This window comes from Gymnoscopelus braueri (assembly GCF_963280865.1).
Source record: "Gymnoscopelus braueri genome assembly, chromosome: 4".
Lineage (NCBI taxonomy): Eukaryota > Metazoa > Chordata > Actinopteri > Myctophiformes > Myctophidae > Gymnoscopelus > Gymnoscopelus braueri.
This window is the reverse complement of record NC_137605.1, coordinates 48,599,369-48,615,655: the sequence shown is the minus strand read 5'-3', so window position 1 is coordinate 48,615,655 and position 16,287 is coordinate 48,599,369. Positions and strand designations below refer to the sequence as shown.

General features: G+C 38.5%; 1 long non-coding RNA gene across 1 annotated transcript; it reads right to left on the bottom strand.

Moving 5' to 3' along the window:
• Positions 1-4,067: 4,067 nt before the first annotated feature.
• Positions 4,068-7,157, bottom strand: LOC308083359. Its single transcript, XR_013932992.1, has 3 exons — positions 7,130-7,157; positions 5,530-5,561; positions 4,068-5,190 (listed from the first exon to the last, which is right to left on the bottom strand). It is a non-coding gene; the product is annotated as an uncharacterized lncRNA (long non-coding RNA).
• Positions 7,158-16,287: the final 9,130 nt, after the last annotated feature.

Here is a 16,287-nt window from a genome sequence, read left to right as displayed (position 1 = left end):
ATCTTCTCTGTTAGTTACTGACGCCTTCTCCCAGGAAAGGAAAACTAAAGCCAACAGTCAGTAACTATACTGTTGACTTTCGTTTTTCTTTCTTGGGAAAAAGCGTCGATTTGTTTAGGTTTCGTTGTCAAACGGGGTCGAAAGTCACCGATCTACAAGCCCACAAGGCGTCGTGTCCGCTACGCCTTGTGTATGGAAGATAATATTGGACTTTATTATCTGCAAAGATTTTTTCTAACCTCGCAAATATTTTGCATTCGTCAGTCGTATTTATATTGAACCTCGCAAATATTAGGCATTCGTCAGTCGTATATTTATTAACGTCGCAAATATTAGGCATTCGTCAGTCGTATATTTATTAACGTCGCAAATATTAGGCATTCGTCAGTCGTAAAAAAATCAGCATTGTAAATATAAAATCGAGCTCTGTAAAAAGTCAAGCTCTGTAGTTATTATTTGCACATTTGTCGCCTGCTTTTTACATGTTATGTTACATGTTTTTATGTGCGCAATAATGTCCAATTCCTCCCTCTCCAACTCTGTAATTTACACCTGGCAAATAATCTTTATGGCTAATAACTCGCAAATGAATTCACAAATGTTTTGACTGCTTCACTCGTGTTTTCTGGTATCTGCAAGTAAAAAAAAAAATCGAGCTCTGTAACTACGACGCACAATATATGCTTTGTGGATCTGATTTCTACACATGTGCGCATTGCCTTCTACAAGTGACGCACACATTACGATTGTGGATCTGATTTCTACACATGTGTGACTCCTCTTTTTCAGCTTGTGGCCGCGTGTCATTTGTGACGTATTTTTGTCCAATCTGAGGCTAGCTCACTTGCAGAAACAGTGTGTCGCGTGTAAACAGTGCGTCGTGTGTATCAGCCCCCCACCCCTTCCCGTGGGCTGCAGTTATTACACAATCCAGCAGGAGGCACCATTGTGTATACAATAGGGCTTAAATGTTTAATGTATGGTTTTATAATATAATAATGTATATCTGCAAAGTAACTAGTAGGCCTAACTAAAGTTTTCAAATAATTGTAGTGGAGTGAAAGTACAATATTTGCCTCTGAGATGTAGTGGAGTAGAAGTAAAAGTACTGCAAACTGGAAATACTCCAGTAAAGTAAAAATACCTCAAAATTGTAATTGTAAATTAAGTACAGTACTTGAGTATATATATATATATATATATATATATATATATATATATATATATATATATATATATATATATATATATATATATATATATATATATATATATATATATATATATATATATACATACATGATTATAATATAACATTATGGCTACATCAATGTTAGACAGATGGACAGATATATCTATCTATAAAACCGCTCTAAAAGAGCACTTGGCTGCAATTCGAAACTGGCCCCTGTATAAATCTCATTTTTTGTGCTTGTGCTCTAATTTGTGCCGTTGAAATTGTGCTACTTAATTATTTTGAATATACATTTAAAATAAATAAAACTCCTCTGTCTCTGTGCAGTGCGCCGATTACCTCTAAGTATGTTCACCTGCTGTGCCCTAATTTCCCTGGTACAGTCAGTCAGTCAGTCAGTCAGTCAGTCAAATACAGTATAAGCGTATACAGGGTATCTTCACATTTCTAAAGTGATAGTTTAAGGACTTTTAAGACCTTTTTAATACCTCTAAATCGAAAAAAGTTACAAAATATATATACTATAAAAAATATTATATTATAAAATAAAACTATACAAATTGTCAAATATGACCTAAGAAAGAGGCAAACATTGTGAAAATAGCCGATCTACAAGCTCACAAATGCGAGGTGTTTTGAGCTTGTAGATCTGCTATTTTTGCAATGTATTTATCTGTGGAGCCGAGTCAAACTAAATTTAACATCTCAACTCCTTTTTTGGGGGATTATTTTGGGGGGTCACGGCCTGAAAAGTTTGGGAACCCTTGTTATAGGCTATAGCTATCACAATAATATATCAACGATTAAAACTAGACAAGCTTACAGGAAATCTATAAATTGGTTAGGCTTTTTTTTAGCACAGTAACAAAATCTCTCCTCACCTTAATGTTGGTGTATCACACAATAAATGCCCAGTTAGAAATTAGCATGATGTCATGTCACATATCAACATGGTGAAACAGCAACCTGTGTTTATTAGCTGTAAATAAGCACTGTGACACCATGATAGATATTCAGATTTGTTCAGGTTTTTATTGTAGGGATAGCCCTTTGGGGTGCAGCATCTCATTTTCGAGGGGGTCCCATAAAAACATTAACAACAGACAGATACACACATACAATACAAGTATACAGATACATTCAAACACAGATAGCTTGCTCACCCTCTTCCACCCACCCCACCAACCAACACCACATCATCAGCTGTTAAACAACAGAAGAGAAGGAAGGGCACAGTGCAACTACTATCAGTGTATATATCCCTACAGGTACAGTCAATTTAGAAGCATAAACAATTGAGTGAGGTGAACATGAGGCAGTGATGAGTTCCATATAGACCTCAAGACAAACCGGCACAAGGAGTCATATAAAACATTAAGAGGCTTAAGATGAGGTTCTGTGGTGTTCTGCATACACAACATCAGCATAATCTATAATAGGAAGTAACACTTGAGAGATTATTATTTTCCTAACTTCAAATGAAAAGCAATTAATTGAACGGTAGAGTGAACTCAGGCAACCTAGCTATAGCTACTGTATACACTACATTATTTTGTGAAAAGAATAAACAGACAGACAGACAGACAGACATAGATTGTCTGCTGTATATCTATGTCTGTCTGTCTGTCTGTCTGTTGTTGTTTTTTTGCGGAATGTTGTGGAATATTGTGGAATACACCAACATTAAGGTGAGGAGAGATAAAAAAGGGGGGAGAAAAAACCCTCCTGCAGTGTTCGCTGCCGCGAGCGGGGATGGGGCGTATGGGAGGGTAATTCTCCTGGACACTATTGGTTGAACGTCTAGGTTGGAGTCTTGTTGTGATGCCAATTACCAATTCAGTCATCTAGCTTGGTGTCTCCCCCAATGACCCCATGTGACCTAGGCAAACATTCAGCAGAATAGAAGATCTATAAGTTCATAGATGGAAAAAGAAATGGACCACGTATAGACTCTGTTTTTCAGACCAAGGACCCCTTAGCTGAGAGAGAGATGAAGCAGGGACCCCCACTACATATTGTAGTAAAAATTAAATTGAGTTGCAGATTAAACTCATTCATTTCATAGATAGCTTCATAGACTTGTTTTACAGCACTCATCAGTGTTGTGGAAATTAATATTCTTTATCTGTTTACATATCTTTTCTATTCATATGTTGGAGTCATGCTAATGTGTATTTTCAGACATTAACCCTCAGTACTTTGTCTGCTCTTTTTTCCCCTCTACACCAAACCTATTAACAGTCATGCAAACAGCCCCGAGGTGAAAAAGGTGACATGTTGTTTTCTTTCGGGTCAGGTGTCACACAATTGCCCTATTTGGGTTCAAAAAGGTGACTGTAGCTGAAAAGTGACACTTTTGCATGTCTGTATTAACCGAAAATAGCCGATCTACAAGCCCACGTGTCGCAGTGCTGTGTTGTTGGCTTGAAGATTGGCTATTTTCAACAGAGCAGATCTACATGCCCACAAGGGGTTGCAGCACGTGTTGTTGGCTTGTAGATCTGCTATTTTCTGCAAATGTTCCCCCCAGAATAGGGGGGGGGTTCTTTTAATCATCTGGGGACCCCCCAAAATAATTTGGGGATCCCCCTGGGTGTCCCGACCCCCAGTTTGAGAACCACTGACCTAGAGGATGTTAGCCTTATTAATCTGGTACTGATAATTGATTTGGTTTTCAACATTCTTAGTACAAAACAAAATATGTTTTGGTCTCTTTACTTACTGTATGTGCATTGTAGAAATTGCTTTTTCAATCTATGTTCCCATCATGTTAACCTTTCTGGTCAGAACACAGCTCATTAACTTGTATATTTGTACAATGTATAGCAGTGAATTACAGATTTATATTTCAAGACACAATTATATGATAACATAAGGTGCACCTTTATTGACTCCCAGAGGGGAAAATTAAATATACAGTATTATAATACAACAACATTTCAGTATGAATAACCTACATGGTTATCAATTACTACATAATTGATAACCATGTTTTGCATTAGTTCTGTTATTAGTCGTCTTGTCTTTTCCCAAAAAATAGTGGTAAGGTGATCTGACTGCAAATACAAATACAAGCCTATTAATTTATTCAAATACACTGGCGTGATAGCTTGGCACATGTGCTCATTTGTGGTGTATCCCCCTGGAGACAAATGCACCAATACAAGGCTATGGTAACAGTCATGTATACTGTTCACTTAATATCAGAATACTGATTGATTTAAGCTGTTACAATTCCAAACATGCAAACATGACCCACTTTAATTACTTCAGTCTATATTAGTGACTAGTATTACAATATTATTGTCTTTTTTGTGTCCAATGTAGCTTGTAGATTGGCTATTTTTGCTACTTTTGTGTGACATAGAATGGCGAAGTACAGCATCAATTTACGAAAAAAGTTAAAATATGGAGATAAGAGGTGACTGCCCGACAGTATATGCAATGTGGCTCTCTGGAGTCAGTGTGGAAATATAATGGCCCTCTCCATCATCAAATTTGGATGGAGGTTCTGGCCAAGCCTGCCTTGGCAAAATTAATGTTTCACCAAAGTTGAACTCAAATGCAAGGCATGTAATGTGTATTATTTTCATCAGCTTCACACCTCCTGCATAGTAAAATCCTCAGTGTTAATTTAACCAAGAGTGTACAAATGTAACCAAATGCACCCGTTACAGGTACACTGGGTTACAATTAAACACACACTTATAGTTTAACACTGAGGATTTTACTATGTGATTGGTAGAATAATGTTTCTCATGTTGTTCCTGCAATCACACACACTGTTCCTACAGCCATAGAACCATGTCAGTCATAATTATGTGGGGTTGGGGGTGCAGTTAGGCTTGAGGAGAGGCAGGGACAACGTCACACAACGTCCTGCTCCAAAACATCTACTAGGTGGCTGGGATGAGTGTAGGCGCCTGGTAGGTGCTCTCTGGTGTGAGAGGAGAAACGAGATGTACATCTGTTCGTCAGAGGACAAGCAGCAGGCCCTGAATGCAAAAAGGATATGTACATATAAAATATTAGATTTTCATCAGTCTATTTTGAACATCACACTTATTATTTATTCTTCTATGTACACCGTCTTGCACACAGAAGTACATTTGACTTGGTGAGGTTGGTGTACTGCAATAAGCAGACAAACGTGACGTTTTGCTCATAAAATGTCAATGTCATGAGAATGGATTTTTATTGCATTCATGTGTGAAAAGCTTGACTTACAAATATATTGATCCTAAATGGAAATTTTGCTCTGGAACCAAATGGACCAGTAAGCGTTAGAAATGAAATACAAGATGTGATATAATACAATACAACACAAGACATACCTGCTACTGGTGTCTGCAGGCTGGTATCCACGCTGTCCGGTTGTCAGGACCCCCCCCCCCCCCACACACACACACACACACACACACACACACACACACACACACAGGTGTTATTATTATAATTAAAAAATGGCAGATCTACAAGCTCATAACAAGCGCACAATTATATGTCTCATTTAATGCCCTAATGCAGGGGTCTTCAACGTTTTCCAGGCCAAGGACCCCTTAGCTGAGATGAAGCAGGGACCCCCACTACTTATTGTATAACATTGTGTGCAGATTAAACTTTTTCATAGATTTCATAGATAGCTTCATAGACTTGACAGCAATATCATCACTGTTGGATTCATGTTGATGTGTATTTTCAGACAGTTAACCACTTAAAAACCCTAAATCAGGGGTCTTCAACCTTTTCAGGCCAGGGACCCCCAAACTGATGGGGAGATGGAGCAGGGACCCCTACCCTACGAGGCTACCACATACATTGTATATTTATGTATACAATTGTGTTTTATATTGCCTGCTCCTACGCACCTGCCCCAGTAGGTGTGCAAAATAAAAATTCTCTACAAAATATGTATAAACATAAACATACCATGTTATTGTGCATTGTGCCTCCATTTATCTGTTTGCTATGGATTCATGTTATATTTAAAGACAATTTGACATTTTGGGGGATAAAAGGTAAAAAAAAAGGAAGAAAAAAAATCAAACAAAAATATTGTTTAATCAAACAACAATTTCGCGGACCCCCTAGGGGTCACGGACCCCCTGTTGAAGACCTCTGCCCTAAATAATTGTACGTAGCCTACTTGATCTGCTCCTTTTCCCTCTACATCAAACCTCTTTGCTAAAATAGCCGATCTACAAGCTCACAATGTGAGCTGCTATTTTTGGCTAATGTTCCCCTCAGAAAAAGGAATTCTAGGGTTCTGGACTAGTTAATGTAAAAAAAAAAAAGTTCCTATCACACAAACATCCCCCCTGTAGTAACTCTGAGGACGCCCTAGGGGTCTCGGACCCCCTAGGGGTCCCGGACCCCCTGTTGAAGACCCCTGCTTAATGTAATGGGTTACATAAAGGGGAGCTAAGTTGCTAAAGATGGCTAACAACAACAACAGTAAAATCGTTTTTACGTCAAATGTAACCATATAAATCTTAATGAAATATAAAATATAGTCTCTCAGGATCTAATGAGCATATATAGTGATCGGTGATAATGTTATTCATGCCCCACTCAGCCTATAAACCATGATGATGCTAACGCGCTAGCATCGTTAGCATGGTTCTTCCTTTAATTTCTACATAATAAATAAGCTAAATATTATTTAAAATATGAAATATAAAATCGGGTCTTATAGGGTCTAATTGGAGCATAATAGTGATCAGTGATTATGTTATTCATACCCCACTCAGCCTGTAAACCCCTGTTAATATGACGTTAGCATGGTCCTGCTACATAATAAACTAAGCTAAATGTATTTCAAATAATATAAAAATTAAATAATATATGATGAGTCTTTCTTAGGTCTAATACTGTTCAGTGTTTAGTGATTATGCCCCAGTAATCATTATAGGCAATTGATTATAGGCACTTTACCTGTATGCTCTGCTGCAGTGATGTCCTCACGCACTGTTTTTGCAAGTGACGCTTAAAAAAGGAGTCACACATGTGTAGAAATCAGATCCACAATCGTAATGTGTGCGTCACTTGTAGAAGGCAATGCGCACATGTGTAGAAATCAGATCCACAAAGCATATATTGTGCGTCGTAGTTACAGAGCTCGATTTTTTTTTTTACTTGCAGATACCAGAAAACACGAGTGAAGCAGTCAAAACATTTGTGAATTCATTTGCGAGTTATTAGCCATAAAGATTATTTGCCAGGTGTAAATTACAGAGTTGGAGAGGGAGGAATTGGACATTATTGCGCACATAAAAACATGTAACATAACATGTAAAAAGCAGGCGACAAATGTGCAAATAATAACTACAGAGCTTGACTTTTTACAGAGCTCGATTTTATATTTACAATGCTGATTTTTTTACGACTGACGAATGCCTAATATTTGCGACGTTAATAAATATACGACTGACGAATGCCTAATATTTGCGACGTTAATAAATATACGACTGACGAATGCCTAATATTTGCGAGGTTCAATATAAATACGACTGACGAATGCAAAATATTTGCGAGGTTAGAAAAAATCTTTGCAGATAATAAAGTCCAATATTATCTTCCATACTTGTGGGCTTGTAGATCGGCGACGTTCGACGCCGGCACGTGACGCAGGTGTTGTGGTGATTCCAGACGAAAACGGCGTTGCTCGCAGTAGCCTTCCCAGAGTGATTCCTGCCCTGCTTGTCGGGTTGCCAGATATTGTGAGAGAAATAAGCAGCCAGGTCTATAAAAAAACAAGCCCAAAAGAAGCATTATGAGCACTTTAAACTATCGGCTATTTGAAATGTGACGCGTTGTGACTCGTGAGCTTGTAGATCGGCTATTATTAAAAACTTCTACAATAAAATGTGGAATATTTGGAATATCTTTGAAACATTCTAACAACGCTCCCTGTGGCACAAAACAAGTTCCATGAAAAATATTTGAGAACCACTGGTTTAAAAAATAATTAGAAAAATGTGTGAAACAAGCCTAAGGGCGCGCTCCCACCAAGAGTTGGCTGGCCGCTGTTAAACGCAGGTTGTGCGCGGCCACAGTTTTTTGCAGCCAGCGGATTCGAAAAAAACGGGAGTGTCGCGCCTGTCACTCACTTTCACGACCCTCCCAGTAGCCCGCATCGCCTGCTGCCTTGAGCCTTGAGCACCATGGTGTTTCCTGAGTCTTGAGATGGTCCGCCTTCGACTCACCCGATTGGACAGAGTGGGAAAATCAGCGCCTGCCTCCAGCAGTTTTATGCTTAGTCGCGGAGAGCAGATAAACGCAAGGTCTGCGCGACAAGCGGAAAAATCTGCTCTTGCGTGAATCCACACATTTACATTGACAATGCATTGGCAGATTCTGCAAACAGCGGCCAGCCAACTCTTGGTGGGAGCGCGCCCTTAATAAGCAACTACACTATTAGAAACGAGCCCCAAAAAAACCGCTACCCGCAACTACCAATAGTTACGAGCAACTTTACAGAAAAACAAGCCCCAGAGTCGCTTATAATAAGCAGATATGGCAACATTTCTGCTCGTTTTGCTTCCTGGTGGTTGGTTTGTATTGATCCAGACAGCGCGAGCGGGCGGGGTGCGTTGTATTCAGTGGTGGAAAGTACATTTACTCAAGTACTGTACTTAAGTGCAGTTTTGAGGAGTTTATACTTTACTGGAGTATTTCCGATTTTCTTTACTTTTACTTGTTGTACTCCGCTACATTTCAGAGGCAGGTACTTTATACTCCACTATAATTATTATATATACACCCTGATTTTTTTTTCTCAGTATTATATCAAAATATGACAACATTAAAAGTATGAAATAAATATTAAGTAACATATTCTTCCAAACTAGTATATTTTATATTGAATTAAATAATTGTTATATTATATGTATCCTACTATTTAATGTATTAGATTAATTTTGTCTTCCAACATTATGTATAGCAGATTTGCCACATTTAATGATTGCTGTGCGTTCTTTTGTAACTTTGTAATAATGTGCAATCCTGAGTTATTGTTAGGCATTTTTTGTTCTTCAGAAATCAGAATATTATAATCATTGGGATTTGATTCACGATTTGAACACCTTCAGCAAACCTGGCACCCTTGAGGGATATTATAATATGTACTGTGTCGCCCCCAAGTGAACAATGAGGTACACTGCAGATAAATAGGGATAGATGGATATATATATACTGTAAATAGATAGATAGATAGATAGATAGATAGATAGATAGATAGATAGATAGATAGAAATTCTAAAATAGCCAATCTACAAGCTCACAATATGTGCGTTGCATTGCGATGCATTGTTATCTTTTAGATCTATTTTCAAATGACCGAAATATATGCAGGGCTGAAGGGGTTGGTGTGTTTTGTAATAATAATCAAAATCTACAAAGTAACTAGTAACTAAAGTTTTCATAGGCCTATACAGTAATTGTAGTGGCGTAAAAGTACAATATTTCCCTCTGAGATGTAGTGGAGTAAAAGTAAAAGTATAGGAAATTGGAAATACTCCAGGAAAGTAAAAATACCTCAAAATTGTACTTATCGGTAAGTACAGCACACGTAAATGTACTTAGTTACTTTACACCACTGCTCATATGTTGTATATTTTTCCAAGCTTTTCAAGTTTCATTTCATATAAAGACATATATCAGTGTTTCTAAAACATTTGCATGACAAGGACCCCCCAAATTGATACATATTTGACCAGACCCCAATCTGAAAAGATGTTGTGCCATCATGGGACCACATAAGAGAAGATTTGATCAAAATTAAAAAAATATATTCAACATTTTGTTACATTTCTTTTCACGAAAAGCCAATCCCTCGTCAAAAAAATCATATACAGTAGGTTTGTGGTAGAAAAATCTTAAAGATTTGAGAACCACTGGTTTAAAAAACAGTTTTTCTCTCATTTTTTTTTGTCCAGTGGGGAGAACATGTGTCAATAGGATTCCAATAAGATTATGATAGAGGTGATAGAAATTATAGCAATATTCAAAATCCTATAGGAACTAGGAACATTGGAAAACTCCTACAGGATTCTTAGGAATTCAGAATCCTATAGGAATTATTTTTGGAACATTAGAAATTCCTATAGGATTCTTATAGGAATTGTATTATCCTAGTAGGGCGGCTCCCACCGCAGTTTTATTTTACCTCTTGTTTGTACTGATATTGTTGGGGATGGGGAACCCCTAGAACTGGCTCATGGACCCCTGGGGGTCCCTGGACCCCATTTTGAGAACCACTGCCATATATATTCCATATTTAGTGTTTTGCCCATATAGTCTCCTTCGTTATTAATGCAATCAAACACTGCAGTCAGAACCTGTGATGATAAGATTCTATATTTTACCTTTGAAGGCGTGTGTAATTAATTGCAGTGGCTCGTTAAGCACCAATCTGACTGGGTTGTTAATGACCAGTATAAGTACTGGCTGGCTTGGCTTCTCAACCATGCAGAATCACTGCCATCTATAGCAGCAGCGGCACTATAGGAATGTCCAGCCTAATTGTACAACAATGGAGATCTCAACATGTGTCTCGGCATGTTAAATGACTTTGATCTCTAGCTATACACAGTGGCCATGACAGACCACTGACTGATCCAACTTTTAAAACAAAACAATCTACTAACCATCAACACATTGCCATGCAACATATTGTTAGCTTGCAGATCTGTTATTTTTTAGCAGGCACCCTGTTTGCGAATGTATGACTAGTGTGCAAAAGTACTAGCAATATAACTTGCAATGTAACAGGTTACTCTTGGTACCAAGTAATATGTAATGTAATATTATTACTTTTTAAAGGAGTAACCTATTACACATTACTCTTCCTGGGTAACTTGCCCAAGATTGTTTAAGAGATGCAGACAACTGCTGTAAGCCAGTGTTGTCTGGAAATATCCCTGGAATGCAGAAAGGGTTGATTAGGCCAAGTTAGTTCTTTTAGATTGCCTTTTAAAACACCATTCTGTTTGCTGTTGCTTTTAACAGTTATTATTTCCCCCCTTTCTGATCGCCTTTTAAAACACCTATATTTAATAATATTAGATATATTTTTATTCTACTCGTTTATTTAAAGTACCCCAATGGAAACAAGCCATAGTGCTATATACAATACTATGCAAATCAACGAGTAGAAATCAAAAATAAAAATATGTACAGTTACAGTAAACAGTTCAATTAAACTTCCATTCATAGGAAAATCATCCAGAAGAGAAATGGGGGAAATAACTGGTAAAAGCAGCAGCAAACAGAATGGTGTTTTAAAAGGCGATCTAAAAGGCACTTCGGATAGAGTGCGGTGTGATTCGAAAGAACGCGACACTAACGTACAACGACGTTTACTTCAGGCTCTTCTAAGATTCTCCTAAAAGGCGCTGTCATTGTGGCTCTGCAGTGAAGTGTCCTTGAGCAAGACAAGTGAACCTACTAACTTCTCCCGGTGAGCAGGTCGTGCCTTTCATAGTTTCCTCCACTGTCAAGAGTGTGAATAGTTGAATGTAATTTATTGTCCAAATTTCACTGGAGGATAATCTCCTTGAGAAGCATCTCGTTTTCAATGCACATCGTGAAGTGCTTTGGATAAAAGGTGCTATAGAAATGCACCATTTACATTTCCCATCGAATAAAACCAAAATAAAATCTCCTGACTGAAAATGTTATGATTATGTTTAGGTAATATCATTATTCTAATCTAAACCCATGGCCATGTTGCTGCTGTTTTACATACTGTACAGCCAGCCTGATCCAGTTGAAGAAATCACAAATTGAGGCTTTGACCTTTGATTTTATGACATTTCTGAGACCATTCATGTTTATGGTTATTAAAATAACCAATAGGCCTAACCGAACATAGCCGATCTATGTTGTGAGCTTGTAGATTGCCGATTCTTTTTTGCAGCACGACATGCTTTCATAAAAGGCTTCTATGGAATCCATATAAATGAAATCATTCACGGCGACTGAGAACTTTAATCCATGATTTCCATTCAGTCTTCACTTAATGTTCCCTTGTCTCTCTCTTTATGCTCAACTGGGTATCCGGAAAACCCAGTTGAGCATAAAGTTGCCAGACATGACTCTTGCAGAGTTTTTTTTTTTTAAACGCCTTTAAAGTTTTTAAAAGTTAGGAAAAGTGTCAAGAATACTCGCAAGTTATAATGAGCTCGCTACAGTACATTCATTGTATGTACAAAGTGCAAAGATCAATATGAAAATTACAGCATTAAAAAACAAACAAAAAAAACAACAACTCTGGGGCGGAATCTGCCAATGCTTTGTCAATGCAAATGCATGGATTCTTGGAAAAAATGTGCAAGACCATGAATCCACACATTTGCATTGACAAAGCATTGGCAGATTCCGCCCCAGAGGTAAAATAAAAGTGCGGCGGGACCGCACCCTTAATCAGGTTTCATAACACACAAAAGACATTTTTAAAAACAAGCTAAAATCTGCATCAAACTGTAATCAAACACACAAAAGACAGCCCCAGAGAATTCCTCAAAGTCGAGCCAGACAGCAAAATTATTTATTTTACCAACATTTCTGAAATCAGCCTGACTTCATGTAAAAACAACAAAAAAGTGATTTTCGTTTGAATAATCAAAACAATACCTTTTTTTGGATTCACATACTTACAACTACAGGCATGTGGTACAGGCATGTGGTGTGTGTGTGTGTGTGTGTGTGTGTGTGTGTGTGTGTGTGTGTGTGTGTGTGTGTGTGTGTGTGTGTGTGTGTGCGTCTGTGATCTTCTCACTCTAAGCTACACCATGGAAAACATAAGGCCAGTCACGGAGCAGAGCAGAGCAGAGCCATACGCACAGGGTGCCCTGAGGAACTCCTCCATAACTCTGCTTTACTCATTCTCAACTCTACTCTTTGTACAGCGGGGGAGGGGGAAGGGGGGAACCTGGGAAAGAGAGAGAGAAAGACACAGATAGGAAGAGAGACAGGAACAGGAACAGAGTGTAGAGGGGAACAAAAGGAAGATACAGAAACCCTGATTAGAAGTCAAATTTAATTATTTATTGCTGCCTCACCCCAGACCTCTGTAGCAAATGCATTAAATTAAGCTCAGTCACAGTGAGGCATTATAGATTGTGTCGCTGTCGGGTGGAAACCTCCTATGTCCCAAACTGTCACTTGTTTAGGAAATTAAAAACAATGTTTGTTTTTGTTTGTATGTTTATAAAACCTAAAGAGAAGACGATTCTACAGATGCCTTCTAAAGCAGAAGTTCTTTCAATATGTTTGTATATATCTGCTATTTCTGAATAGCCAACGCTAAAGTGTTAAATGACACAGATGCTTTCCCGGTTTTGACAACTTAAACCCCATATGGATAACCGGAGTCCCTCAGGGCTCAATATAGTGTCTTTTCGGTTTTCCGTTATTGTGGGGAAAGCTTTCGCTGAAAATAGCCGATCAATAGAGATGCGCGGATGGGGTTTATCGTCACCCAAATCCGCATATACATGTTCATTATCCACCCGCCATCCACCCGCATTAATTATACCATCCTATTTCTAGATCCGCACCAACCGCATCAAATTATTATTATTTCCCTGACGTTAGTTTTCTTATAAACAATGTCACTCACCACTGTCTGTCACGATGTAGTGACTGTATAAAATCCATATCTATAGTAACAACAAGACAGAGTTTCATTCATTTTACTTTCCCTTTCAACAGCTTTGTTGCCATGTCTGTTTTTATAAGCGACTTTTGGGCTAATTTGGTGCTTGTTTTGGGCTTGTTTTCATAGACCTGGCTGCTTAGTTCTCTCGCAGAATCTGGCAACAATGGCTGCCTGCTGTTCAAAGACCCCAGTAGGCGGCTAATTTGTGCCTGATGTAAAATGACGTAATATTAAAATACTACAAACGCACGCACGGCGAGATTTTGTTCTTTTTAAAAGCTATTATAGGCCTATAGATTGATATAATTAATTCAATTCCTGCATTATTTCACCCGCGGTTTATCCAATATTAATTAATAATAGATTTGATTGACCCAAATCCACCCAAACTGTGGTTAACTGCGGCAACCGCGGCTAAAACCGCGATCCGCGCATCTCTACCGATCAACAATCACAACGAGTTTTTACATTTTTTACACAGAACCAGGAGATAACGTGATCCGAAGATTTACTGCTCCATTGACTTGCTGTTTAAAGTATTTGGGTAATATTCTGTATCTCCACTCCTGTGTTTTACTATGTATTTTTGGCGAGACATGCTATTTTCAACGACGTATAACAAGTGAACGGGAGGTCGTTTTTTTTTCTTTCACGGAGGCACAGTGAAACCCTTCGTGATTAGCAACCATCAGCGGATCGACCATACTGGAGATAAATATTATGTGACTACTTGAAAAAGTAAGAAAATCGATAATTTTATTATTATTACTATGGGCAATTATCTTTTTATTTACTTGCTACTGAATGAGTTAAAAATAAATGATTTGGGTAATCTTAAGTAGGCTATATTTTGGTGTCAATACTTTTTTACAGGCATTTTACTACAGAGTATTTTTTACATTGTGTTATTGCTAATTTGTTCAAGTAAAAAATAAATCTGTGTACTTCTTCCACCACTGGATGAGATAGAGAGGCAGAGAAAGATGTGGACATTTTATAGGTTCAGTAACTAGACTACAGTATACTGTAACCAGTGGTGGAAGAAGTACACAGATATTTTACTTAAGTAAAAGTAGCAATACCACAATATACAAATACTCTGTTACAAGTAAAAGGCATGTGTTCAAAATGTTACTTGAGTACAAACGTATTGGCACCAAAATATACTTAAAGTACCAAAGGTAAAAGTAGTAAAATGTTTGAAAATAGCAGATCTACAAGCTCACAACGCTCTTTCAAGTAGTCTACGCTCTTTCAAGTAGTCTATGTATAAAATAGGGCTAAAGTGGCTAATGTATGTTTTATAATATAATAATGTATATCTTAAATAAAATAAATTAAAATAGAGTCTATTGCCTGGCCCGGAGAGGGCCAGGCAACAGACTTTAGAGAGGCTGTATCCCCTGTATTTACTTCACTACAATTATTTGACAACTTTAGTTACTAGTTACTTTGTAGATTTAGATAATTACAAAACATATTAACCACTTCAGTCCTATATACATTTTGACCATTTGAAAATGGCCGATCTACACGCTCACTATCCGTCGCATCTATTTTTATTCGATTGTTCTGGAAACTTAGGAAAACTTGGGACATTCTGCATAACGAGTACTTTCTACTATTGGTACTTTAAGTACATTTTGATACCAATACTTTCGTACTTTTACTCACTTTTACTTAAGTAGAAAATGTGAGCACTTTTCCCACCACTGCATGAAGGGAAGACTACGATTCAGCACTTCTCCTCTTCTGCACTCTCTCTCTCTTACACACGCACACACACACACACACACACACACACACACACACACACACACACACACACACACACACACACACAGGTGGTGTGGCTCCTCAGTGTTAATTGGGTCATTATGTAGTGATAGATGTAAATAACTTGATGTCATGTACAGTATATAATGTTTTGGGGGTCTTATGTTAGGGGTTCACAAATATTTTCATGCCAAGGAATGGCATTAGCAAAATGGTAAAAAAAGAAAAAACTAGAAAAAATGCTCCTTGGAGACAGGTCAAGTTGTTGTGGCCTCCTAGTGGCACCTCGCCCACTTCCAACCCCGACCCCCCCACTCACTCCCCTGAACGGCAGCCGTTGCGGCGCGTTTTGCCTTCGCCGGCAGGTGCTTCAACGCACCTTGCCCTCCTCCTACCCCCCGCCCCCCCGCACGGCAGCCATTGGGCGCATGTTGCCTTCCCCTGACCGTCCAGCTACACCCTCTCCCTCACCAGCACGCTGGCAGGTGTCCCAATGCACCTTGCCCACTTCCAACCCGGAGGAGCACAGGCTGACTTGCAAGCAGCTTGTGCTCCTCGTTCACCTGGACGCATCACCCCCAGGTCATCCTACAAGCAGCTCACGCACTCGCCCGGGCCGCCAGCCCCAACATATCTCTGAAGCAGCTCACACAGC